The sequence below is a fragment of the Motacilla alba genome, chromosome 1 (genome assembly GCF_015832195.1).
Source record: "Motacilla alba alba isolate MOTALB_02 chromosome 1, Motacilla_alba_V1.0_pri, whole genome shotgun sequence".
In the NCBI taxonomy this organism is placed as follows: domain Eukaryota; kingdom Metazoa; phylum Chordata; class Aves; order Passeriformes; family Motacillidae; genus Motacilla; species Motacilla alba.
The window spans coordinates 105237126-105249563 of NC_052016.1; the positions used below are offsets into that span (position 1 = coordinate 105237126).

The 12438-nt window shown below is 41.8% G+C and overlaps 1 protein-coding gene across 10 annotated transcripts in view; it reads right to left on the reverse strand.

Moving 5' to 3' along the window:
• The window catches only part of ARHGAP6 (Rho GTPase activating protein 6), a 316178-nt gene that overhangs the window by 70270 nt on the left and 233470 nt on the right, over nt 1-12438 (reverse strand). The window contains exon 1 of one of the 10 annotated variants that reach the window (XM_038132447.1): nt 705-2721. The exons of the other annotated variants lie outside the window; for them this stretch is intronic. The gene's annotated coding sequence lies outside the window, so the exon portion shown is untranslated. Of the gene's footprint in view, nt 1-704; nt 2722-12438 lie in introns of those variants that run through there. 10 annotated transcript variants of the gene reach the window in all.

The following is a 12438-nucleotide window of genomic DNA, read 5'->3' on the forward strand; positions in this document are numbered from 1 at the left end:
GCCATAAAGTTCCCACTGTTATGAAAAACAGAAACAATCGCTAGAGTTACAAGCTTCTCACAGACCGAGCCAGATGATGAACAGCTCTGGGTCTCTGCTTTCTTGTACACAGTTAACTCGAATTTAAAAATGCAACAGTAACACAGCCACAGCTGTAAAACCTGATGCATACAGAAACTGTTATTTGCCAAAATGAACCTATGCAGCAGCAGCTGTCAGGCCATCAGCTTTCAAAACCCCTTTATCCTCAGCTTATTTTTCTCCCAAATGCCTGGGTTACGTGCCCTTCATGCACTGAGCATAGAAAAAAGGATAAACATGTCACCACAGAATCCAAAGCAAACCACCTGACGAAGCCACTAAAACACAAACAGCCTAATTACACAGTTTGGTTTTCAAATGTTAATGTCACTTCTCACTCCATAGTTTCGTTACTCTCAGTCTTTATGAAAACAGGCATGGTCAGGAAACTGGTCTGAAAACAAACGGTATTTGAAGGATCTCAGTTTGTTGATGGATTTCCAGAGCCTGGTAAGTGCTTGGTAGTGCCTCTTTTTCCCCTCACCGAATCAAAGATGTTCACTCCTCTTCAAACCCATCTAAAGCCCAAAAACCTGATGTCACCATGAACACCGCATTCAGACAGTGTTCTCCATCACGCTTACCTCTATCCCATGACATACAAGATTATTCGGTTTCCTTACCCATTAACTGAGCTCTCTTTTGTCTTCAGTGTTCTTTAGTATTTGATCAGATATTCAGGCTTGAATTAAGGACGCAGATCCAGATATGCTGCATCATAAAATAAATTAAGAATAATGTTGTTGACCTGCAGCTGTGTACTGAGCAGCTGAGAGTGAGCCCGGCTGGAGCAGCTGCGACTCCCAGGACACCTTTTGCTGCCAGACGTCATGAATCTTAAAGAGGAAAAATTGTATTTTCCTTTCTCTGCTTTGAAGCAAGCTGAGAGGCTGGCCCGAGGAAAAGCTCAGTCACACAGACAAGTTGTGACTGGGTTCCCTGCTTCTTACTCCAGAGATGTGCTGAGCTAATGCAAGGAGCTGTGAGGAAGGGGCAGATATCCTCCCAAAAATCCTTCAACCTGGGGATGCGGAAGCTCAGAACCAACTGCAACTGCTCCAACTCTCCCTCTATCAGGAGTAGCCAAAAGTGCTGGACACAGCTGCCGTGGCACCTTAGAACACAGCAAGGAGCTCTCAGCAGCTTCTGCCTGACCTTCTCGCACAGAGCTTTTTAAAACACCTTTGAAAACTTAACTCAGACAGGCCAGATAAATTTATAACATAATTTGACAACAGCAACACAGAGACTGAGCATTTTACACAGTCTACTAGGGAAAAAAAATCCTTGATAAAGGCGCTGCTTCATAAATAATGTCTGTCATGTTCACAGTCCCCATACAGAATGCTGTCATCTATAGTGCGTGGGTGGGCAGAGAGTGTAGGAATTTGTGAGAAACAAACAGTGAATCACCAATTATTCTGATGGCAGCTCTGCCCTGTGTGGCTTTTCACCAAGTCATTCTTCAGAAACACAAGTTTGTTTGTTGGCTGGCACGACCTAGAGCTTCATCATACTGCACACAGAATCATGGGCTAGAGTTCACGGCAATGGAAAGGGAGATTATGCAGTGTAACTTTCTGGATTTTTTTTTTTCCTCCAAATATCTATCCAGATGCTTTGTCCATCTTTAAATCAGCAGGCTGAAGAGGTGCCCACCAGCCAGGGTATGAGAGCCCCAGCTCAGAAACTCACACTCCCTCCTGGGTTGACATCTTTGTCATCAGCCTGGCTCCTGGTAGTACCAAACTCGGACATCAGATGTCTCTAACTTTGGAGCCTTATGAAAGCCCAGGGAAATCAATGCAAAGGCCTCAGCATTTTCAGTGCCTCAGATCCAACATCAAATCCTCAAATTATGCAGCTCCTCACCTCCATTTCCAGCCTCTTTCCACACCACTGCACAGGGCTGAGATGCCAAGACCAGCTGGTGTGCAGCACATTAGGCATCAAACCATACAAGATTTCCAAGGCAAAAAAATGCTCTTATCTGAAGAGAGAGCTGAATAACCTCAGCAAAGTACTTCTCTACAGTACTTCTCTACAGTAGCTTCTCTACTGACTGTAGAGAAGCTGCAGCCAAAGAGCGGTGTCCTGCAAGTCCTCCCAAAAAATATGCTGTACATTTGTAGTCCTTGCAATCTTTCTTCAAAAATAAGTTTCTTTAGCCCACATATCCCTTGGGCCAATATTCTCTGAGTTCCCTTAATGAGCAAAATTCTGCTATTTATATAACTGGAAATGGGGTTGTGCTCCTACTTGAGCCTGATTTACTCAAACCCTGGAATGAAGGAACTGCCATTTCCAGCTCTGCACAGCAGCTACCCTGCAAACAAAGTATCTAAAAATCACCAACCTTTCTTGGTGGCCTGCATAAAGATAAAATTTAATGCCTTTGAAGTATTGAGATAGCCTGTTCCACTTTTACTTTGGAGCTCCAGAGAAGGGTTTTTTCCCTTATCTCAGATTTTTTAAAAAGCCAAACTATATTGGAACTGTAGGCATAAATTCATATTTATTGGAAATACAGGTTGACAGAGTTTCCCTTCTTAGAAACTGAATTCTGCTTTGAACCTGGATTCTTCAGGTTATTCACTAGTTATACACTAAAAGTGTTAGTTATTAAAGTTATTAAAGTTACTAAACTTTTTAGTTATACACTAAAAGTGTTCCCTGCAAGAAAACCCAGGATTCTTTGGGGCACACTGTCTACACTGTCTAGTTGAACTTATTTCTATACAATTTCTATTAGCTACCAGCACACTAGGGAGTTATTTTCCCATTTCAAACTACTTTTTTTCAGCAATGCACAGCTTTATATTTAAAAACATGGTATCAGAATTAAAAGGTATAACACAAAATGTTCACAAGCTTATGGAGAGGTTATATAAAATATACCCTACCAGCAACAAAAAGGAAGATAATGAACATTTGTTTTGTTCTTTGGATTGATTTTTTCCCAGAACACTCAAAAATGTTCATCTTAAAAATTTGGATTGAGCTTGGCCTAAACTCCCATAGAAAAAATACACACTTCTGAGATTGTAACTTTGTCATTCACAGACAAGGAGTATGGGACTTTTAGTTTGTTTCTTAATTGTGCAAAATTCCAAGGACTCATTCACACTCTGGAGAGGTGCAGGATTAAGAGAACTAAATTACCAGGCATTGAGAATTCCTCTGGCTGATCTCTTGTTACACCAATGACCAATTCTAGACATAAACGTCTCATGGGACTGCCAAAAATAGCTCCAGAAACAGAATTGACCTAAAATCTCAGGTTTTTTCAGTGGAAAAAAAAAATAGGATTTTGTCTTAAAAGAACATTTATAAAATATATGTTTTCTGTGGACAATAATGACAGCTTGGTGAAAATCTAAAACTCGTTTGCAGCTGAGAATGATGGTTTTGGTCCAAAATGTGCCAGTGCGCTTCATTGAAGAACTTCGTATGTATAACTGTTTATCCTTCCCCTTGCAAGCAGGAGTTCCTAGGACAGATTCCTTCCTCCACCTCCAGGGATGGCATCACACCACCAAAAGCCCTCCAAGCTCATTAGAAATAACCAGGGGTATAAAACCCCCTGCAGAATGGCTTCTAAGAGACACAGCAGAGCTACCATGAATAAAAACATACTGGATCTTTGCATTCCCATGAAAAGTAATTGAAAAACACGACTTTAGGCTTTCCTGTATTCTTTTTGAACTCTACCATGGAGCCTGAGAGACAGACTGAGCATCCACAGTCATACAAGGTTATGTGCACTAAGTTCAGCTGAAGCAGCTCATTCAAAAATAGAAATAAATAAGAGAAGTAAAACAACCTCTATTAAATTTACACTTCATATGATCCTAAGACCTGTGAAAATAGAGAAGTGGTTGCAAGTCGCATATGCAAAAAAGGCACTTTAATTATATCTCCGCTGTCTGGTCCAGTAACCACAAAACACCCATCTGCTCCAGACACTCTCTGCCTGTGCCTCACAATCTCTAAAAAGCAGAAAGCAAATAGAAACCAATTAAATATATTTAACTTGGGGGTTTTTATCTCTTGATTCTAAGTGTTATCCATCACCAGAAACTGATGACTCCAAAAGAGATGACGTAAGTACTCTGACAAGTTACATTGGACTCTAATAAAAGCCCATACATTGAGACAGATGAAGACAGAACATGCAGCATCATTGCTCTTTCCAGAAAAGGAAAACATCATAAGGATCTGCAGAGACTGAAAGTCTGATGGAGAATAGAAAGGCCATCCTGGAGGAACCAAAGCTGGGTTTGCTCCAACATGCCTGTGCTGTTGCTGTAATCTCCAAGAAGAGTATGCTCTGTATTTTCTCAAAGGCTTTTAAAAGCAGTCATTGCAATATCCTGAAAATGCCACTTTACAGCTTTGTTTTCGTAAAACCACAGAGCAGATTTTATTTTTAGTGTAAGTCCAAAATCCAGGTGTGACAAGCAGCATTAGGTACAGCCCATACCTCACCGGCCCTTGAGCCACAAGGACAAACCTTTGGAGGTATTTAGCTATCTGACCTGCAGAAAGTAGAGCATAGAGAGGACTATGAACGTTACTGATATTTTTGGAAAATGCTGCACTAGATTTTTAAAAAAGAGGGTGCAGGAAGAGTCTTGTCCAGGCCTCAGAGGGAGTTGCATGGCCAGGGAGAAGCTCACGGCAGCTCCCCAAATGTGCAACCACACCCCCAGGTCCTGTTTCGGAACCAAGCTCAAAGAGCACAGGCCCTACTCCCAAAGCATTTGAAAACACACGTCTCCATCCACAGTCTCCAAAGGAAAGACAAACATAAACAAACTCAAAGGCAGGCTGAAAACCTATTTTTAGATAAATGAAGAGCGTGAAAGCTTTCCAATGTCCTCTCCTTACCCCCTCTTCTATTTCTTGTCTTCCCCTCCCCTTATTCTCTGTACGCCTTGGCTCTTGACTGTCAACGCCCTCTGCTCCTATTTAAAATTTTTAATGGCAATCTAGCAAGCATCCCCAATCCATTTCTTTTAATATGTCTGTGTTAAGTAGTCTCAACAACACCTCTTGCCAACATTATTACTACTGCAATTAAAATATATATTAGTCAGCTCAAAGATCCACAAAAGCCTCTTTGAATTTTACCTCTCGTTATTGATTGAGCAAAGTGTTTAGTGAAAAGAAGAGGAAGCAAAAGTGTGGACTTTAAGAGCCAGTATGAAGCTCTTGCAGGAAAAAGGCACACAGACACAGGAAATCAAAGAGCTTTCACTGCAGTATCGTTGTAAAACCAACAACTGCCTCCCAGGTTGAGCTTCCTGCTGGATCTCACACTGCAGCTGTACAAAGAACTCCCCATCCCACAGACACATAACAGCACTGCATATTGCTTTTGAACTTTTATCAAACTCTGCTCACATCAAAATATCACAGCACCTCAGCTTACTATCAAAGATTTCCAGTAACATTTGGGTCTAGAGATTAATTTTGAGGTTTACGAGGTCTAAAGAGCTCTTATCTGCATTATGCCCTTTAATGAGCTTAATAAGATTATTTGATACAGCTCATTCATAATCACAAAGTATACTCAAGGGAAACTCAATCCAAAAGCCTTTATTTTGAAATAAGAGGGATTATACACTTAAGTATCATTGCAATATGCTTCTAACAGGCTGTGGATGAGTTTTAGTTGATCACCTTAGACACATTCTTTGTTCTACACATTCCCAGGGATCTCCTACAGGAACTTCTTCACTAGGAGGGAGAGTCTATCTCACGCCAACCTCCTTCAGAAGTTACACTCGCTAGAATATAATTACACATATGTACTCACGTAAGTGTCGAGCTCTTCAGAGAAGGCCCCCTGCCTTAGCTGCAGGATGACAATTTTCAATAGCTGAAGTTGTTGCTATTTGTTCAGAAACAGAGGACGACAGAAAAAAACGGATATAAATAAAACTCTTTAAGAGCCTTTACTCAGGTCTGAAGAATTCAACAGCTGCATCCCATTCAAAAACTGAGCAAAATAAATACCCTCAGCTACAAGAATGGCTTTCCAGGGGCCAAGCTGAAAATTGGGTACATTTCTAAAAGAATACATTGATTTTAGAGGCATTTGCAACACTTGCACATTTTGTGGCATTTTTATGAGCCAAAATATCTTTGTGGTATCTGGTATTTGCTTTAAAGCTTTATCTCCAGGAGGCATGTGAAAGTCTGGGCACATCTCATTGTACGTATTTACGTAAGGAATACAATAAAACTCCAGTTGTTGCAGAGAGAAGCCTGCAGGTGTGCTCTCTGTGCTTTTGGAAAGTGACAGCCTGAGAGCACTGTATACAAGAGACGTTTTGGTAGAGATGGATACAGCTAGTCAATAATGCTTGCAGATGGAAATTGAGGGAATAATAAAAATGAAACATTTGTTCAATGTGTAACTTGGTGTTTATTATTCCACAGAAGGCTACTTCCCTTACACTTCTCCATTCAAATCCTCCTCCACTGAATAAACATTAAAGGTGCTTTTTCTCTCTGACTTTTCACACAGCATACAATTAATGAAAGTGTATATTACTGGCGTTATTACTCTTATCATTATTATTTTAATCCATAAATAATTCATTACAGACTGAACCGGATTACCCTTCAGGAATCCCTTAGATTTTGTGAAATTTCACCTTTTCCATTTGACAGAGAAATGAAAGCCAATAATAACAAAAGTTCAGGCTAATTATGGATGTTTCAAATGCTGACACATCAGCTGTGGAGCAGACCAGACCTGCAGTGGGACTGTGTTCAAAATACCACCATCTCTGACTAGACATTCTCAGCACCACTTCCAACCAGCAACGAGAAACAGGAACTTTTGGGGAAGTAATTAATTTTGTTTGGCTCACTGAGATAAGGGCAAATCTCCAGAAATGCCTTTTTTCCCCATTTCCTCCCATGCAGAGAGGGAATGCAAGGTGGCCAGCACAGAGGTGTATGTCTACACTGCAGCTAAATAGTAAACATGTAGTGAATGAACTGAATTCCACCATTAAATACCATTTTCCCTGGCTGCTGAGCACCACTAAGTCTCCTTCAAGCTCTGACCTGGGCTAGTAAGGCTGCAGATACCTGAAGTTGCTTCTCAGTGGCCAACTCCACAGCTGCATGATAAAACATGGGGGTTTGTGGCAAACTTGCCAACAAGTTTCCCAGGGCTGAGCATTTGTTCAGCCCCAGACTCTCCCACAGTCCCCTGAGAGAAATGGCTCGGGCAGACACTGCCACCACCTTCAGTGCACTGAGCCATCCCATCAGAGCCCAAACCACACCTCACACAGAGCTGCAGACCTCGCACTGTGCACTAAACAGCTCAAGGCCATAGTTCATGAATTTCATGCCCAGCAGTGAACATGTCAGCTGCAGATGAACCTGCCACTGCTTAGCTCGTTGTCTGTCCAAATTCCCTGAAGTCCAATTGCCATTTATAGCCATGGGGCTGGGTGGAGCATCCCTGGGAAGAAGGAGATCACAGACTGCATTCTTCAGCTGCTGCAAGAGTCTTTTCCCCCAGGAGCAGGGCATATGCTGTGCTATTAGGAAACAAACAACAGTCGGCCGCAGTTTTCAACTCTATTACTGGCTTTCAACTAACTTGGTGCCAACCTCTAAAAGAATGGTTTCCAGCAGCACAGAGTTTCACCCTGAAAATTGCCCCAATGGGTACTAAGGATGTGAACTCCCACAAAAACGAACAGCAGTACAGAGAATAAAATACCAGATGAAACAATAATATGCTCATCACGAGTTCTGATGCATTGTGGCTATGTATATAACAGCAAGTACTAAAAACCAGTATAAATCAATGATGCTTTAAGAAGCTCCTTGCTTTTCACTGTCGTCACTCAAAAAACCATCCATAGCCTTCGACAGGAAAAGAGTCAAAGCTCTGTCAAGACCATTAAGGACTTGGCTATTGCTAGACTGTCCTATCCAAGAAGCATTCTGGTTTCAATGGACTGCAGAGAGTAGCAGAGAGAAGTGCAAAGAGCAGAGAATCCACATATTGCAGTGACACAGTTAATACTGTCCTCCTCCCTCATCTTTTCCAAAGGGCTAAAACTGCCCTCTATCTGAAAGCAAATCAGAAAACAATAGTACAAATACCATCCATAGTTCACACTTCCAAGAAGACTGTTTAAAAGCAAATAATCTCCTAAATTGCTTTCCTAAAAAAAGCTCCATTTTTCTGCTAGTTAATAATTACAAAAGAATTTTCTCAAATTTACTGATGATGGGAAAGAGCACTGTAGTTAGAACATTGTTTTCTTGTAGAGAACTGAAATAACATTTTTTTCCAGATTTCCACAGAGATGTTCAGTGGAAAAATGCCCAGTATCCTAAAGCATTTCTCTCTGGAAATTAATTTCACTCTTTCCTTCCCATACAGTCTTTTATGGATGTGCAGAAAAGCACACAATAAAACACTATACAGCCTTTGAAAGCACATAGAAATATTGTTTTCTGATATCTGAAATGTCTGGCTGTGAGTTTATTATACAGTATTCCAAATCAATAAAGATTTTCTACCAGCCTAAAAAGTCTCAGGTTGTTTTTTCAAAATCATTTCCTACCCATTGCACCTGAACAGAATCAACAAGTTCTATTTGGTTAGGTTTTTTATACAAATAGGTGCATTAAAAACTGGAGTGAACTCCTTAATCTAAACCTTCAGCTTTAAGGTAAAAGGCTAAGATGCCAACTATTAAAGCATGACTGCACATCTCAGGTTCTCATTTATTTTCAATTCTTCTGGTAATTGCAGAAGTAATTCTAAGAATCATCCATCATCCTGATGAAGATGTCTCTACAAAATGTGCCTACTTGTTTTTTCACTGTACCATGGGTGAGAGGGTAAGAATCATTTCAGATGTGCAAGATGAACAATTTTTTTAAACCTTAGATTATCCAGACAAAAACTCCCAGAAAATTATTAGAGAAAGAGGGCAGGAGATGGTAGAATGAAGATGGAAGAGGCACTGACCCAGCTCGTTTATCTCTCTGGAGGAGAGAGCAGGGTACACTCCAGAAGAGGTAATCATTTCCATCACAGCACAACCAATTTGAGTTTCCCTCGCCTTTTGCAACAGGAACTGGTATATGACAAGTGTTACTGAGCTCAACCAGGAGCCAGCAGCCATCCCACCACCTTGTCACTGTCCCTGCATCAGACAAGAGGCTCCTGTCCAGGGGGAGAGCTGACAGAGGTGGGGCTGCAGCCGCAAATGTCCCCCCTGCAAAGGCTCAGTGTCAGTGTCCTACCCACTAAAAGCACTCACCTCCATCACTGGGACTCAGCCATGAGCTGAGGCGGAAGTCCTGAAGGCACACAGGCAACCTCAGCTGGCATCACTTTAGGTTTCTAACCGTGTTAGCCCATTTTTCTTCCATGTTTTTCTCTAGTCCTACTGCTCTGCGGTAACTACTCCCCCTCCTACCCTTCAGCCCTGCAGGACTACCACAAAAGGAAAACAACTGCTGTACAATACAAAGGCAAATGACAAACTAAGCAGCTCTTAACATCACAAAAGAATACAGCAATAAATCAGAAGGATGAAGAGGGAAAAGGACTGTCATTTGTCTTCTGCTTAATACCCCTCCTGTATTACAGCACATACAGTATTTCACAAGCAATATGATTTTAAAGATAATTACCCCTTGTAAACTGTATTTCCTTTTCACCCACCTGTAATGAATGATCTGAGGCAACTCTAGAGAATGGCAGTCCAAGTTACATCCCACTGGCCAGGCTGTGCCCCAAGGGATGACTCTGTCCTGCTCCCTAACACTTCTGTCATCAAACAGCATAGCCTCTCAGCAGACAACTATTTTGCTGTATAATGTAGCCCTGGACTGGCCATACTGACTCATCCTAGACAACACCAGGGATTGCCTTTGCAACAACTAAAATTAAAATAAAATGTATTTGCCCTTATTAAAACATGATGCACAAAAAGCATTTGATAGTCTACTGATCTGTGTACCTACAGCTGCTTAGATTTATGTTATGCTGGCATAAAATCAGCAAATGCTTGAAGTAAATACAGGACTTTTTTTCTGAACAAAATGCTTGAAAGGTCACTTTGTAGTACACTGCTGTTGAAGAAAACATTATTAATCAGGATGTTACCTCATGTTTTTATTTGAGTATCTTGTTTCATAATTAGGGATCCACATTTTGAATATAAAAAATTATACTGAGTTCCCCACTGACCTTACCACCAGATTTGCTCATTCCAATTTGAATTAATAAGGCTACTAAATCACTTACATTTGTCCTCATGTAAACACAGTCACAATCTGCTGCTTCACTCTTGGTCACATTACACACTTCCTCACAGACTTTTTTTTTATAGAAAAGGCATCTTCTGTATAAAGACATACCTTCTGGACAGATGATAAACTCCAAACTGCAGACATTTACCTTGCCAACAGTACTGTGCTGCTGTCTAACGCCAAGGATGGAGAATTTATTGGTTCTGCTGACAGCCACCATGGATTTTAAAACTCCACAAGCCAAGAAACATTCATCTAAGCCATCATGTGGGTTTTGTGCTGTGCTGGACCTAGACCTGTTTTCTAAATCTTGGACTCTGCCTCACCAGTTAAACAGCCCCAGGGAAACCAGTGCAAAACACAGATACAGCTGGAGCCCTGCAGAAGCTGTAAGGATCCAACATAAAATGTGGAAGCAGATATGTGTGGGTCTGTATTACAGATATGGGTATGCATGCATCCCCAACTGAAGAGAAAAAATACCTTACATTCAGAACAATTGAAAAAATAGTAAAAACAGAATAAGAACACTCCAGGTTAAGAAGCAGGAGAAAAAAAAGGCTATGCCAAGGAAGAAGACTTTAGAGCTTTCTCCTATGTCCCCCATCTCCCACCCAGGCTGAGTTCCTGTATGCCTCCAGGTGTGCTAGGGCAGCCTACAAAACTCTCACTGTGCCTTGCTAATGCACTAGCAAACACATCTGAAACAACAACAAAAACCCTACCTACTGAAAACTTGTAACATGCTGTAACAAGTTATTGCCTGTTTTAATTTGCTGTATATTTACCAGATTTCCATACAAAGGTACCAACAGGACCTGAGCATAAAGAGAGCCATGCAGGATACAGGTTACATGGCCCTTTATTAGGTGGAGTGGTTTCCAGTGGGTTAAGAGCTAACCTCACCTTGTTTATTCTACTGTGATAGTGAGTATTCTTGCCTATTCTGTTTGTATGGCATCATGCTCTGAAGATTCTGAAGGTTCCTAAGTGCTGGTAGAGACAGACCCCTATGTCCCCAAAGGGGTTTGTCGAGGCACAGAGAAGTTGGCTTTAGTCACAAGTTGGCTAGAGAGCAAGCACAGCTTCATGTACATCAATGGCAGAAGCTTATATTTTATAAACATTCATCAGAAAGTGTGTAACTCCCAGGGTTGTCCCTATATTTAGGGGAACACAGCATAGTGCAATTATTACCTGTATTAGCACTGCTAACTTGCAGCTATGGAAAGACACTATCTGCTAGCTCCTGAACAGGATCAAAATGAATCTATTTGCAAAGTGTTTTGCCAGTCAAGGAGCATATGTGTGGTTGGCTGCCTTTGCTCTACCATTTGCTAAGCTTCAGCAGCCCTGTGATGGTCCCACTACCATGGCTTATCAGTGCTGATATGGCCAGTCGACCAGAAGGTTCTCTCACTCAGGCCTGAAGTGCTGTGTTGTCATGCTGGAGAAAACCACAAACCCATAACTGAAGACTGAAATGTATATTCACAAACTACACATGTCTGAGCCCCTGCAGGGACCCAGCTGGCAGGGAACAGCCTTTACCCACACTACAAACCTGCCTCCCCCTGCAGAGTGGCCATGTCCAAATGGTCTGTCAGAAATAACTCCTGGCCTATGCCTGCTCTATACACCGATGGTGCAGATGATGGAGTCCCAGCACCAGAGGAAGTTCTCTGACATGGTTCAATCCCTGTGTAGCTGTAGCAGGCACAGAGCCTGCAAGGCCTCCCTGGCGTTCAGCAGCCTAAGACAGGCAAAATGCTGAGTCAGGATGACTGGCCCTTAGGAGCCCCTCTCTCTCACTCTCAGACCCTTGCTTATCTCTCTGTAAGGCTATAGGTCACCTTCCTTTAACCCTTACCACTGGACAATTTTCAATCCCCCTTTACCCTATAAACCCCTGCTTCTGCCCGGTTCATTAGAGCCACTGTCACCGAGACCCTTCGCAGAAGAGCTTCCCGAGAAGATCAACAAAGACATCACTGCAGAACCTCACACAGCTTCTCTCCTCTCTTTTCCCCGTGTCCACTAAATGCT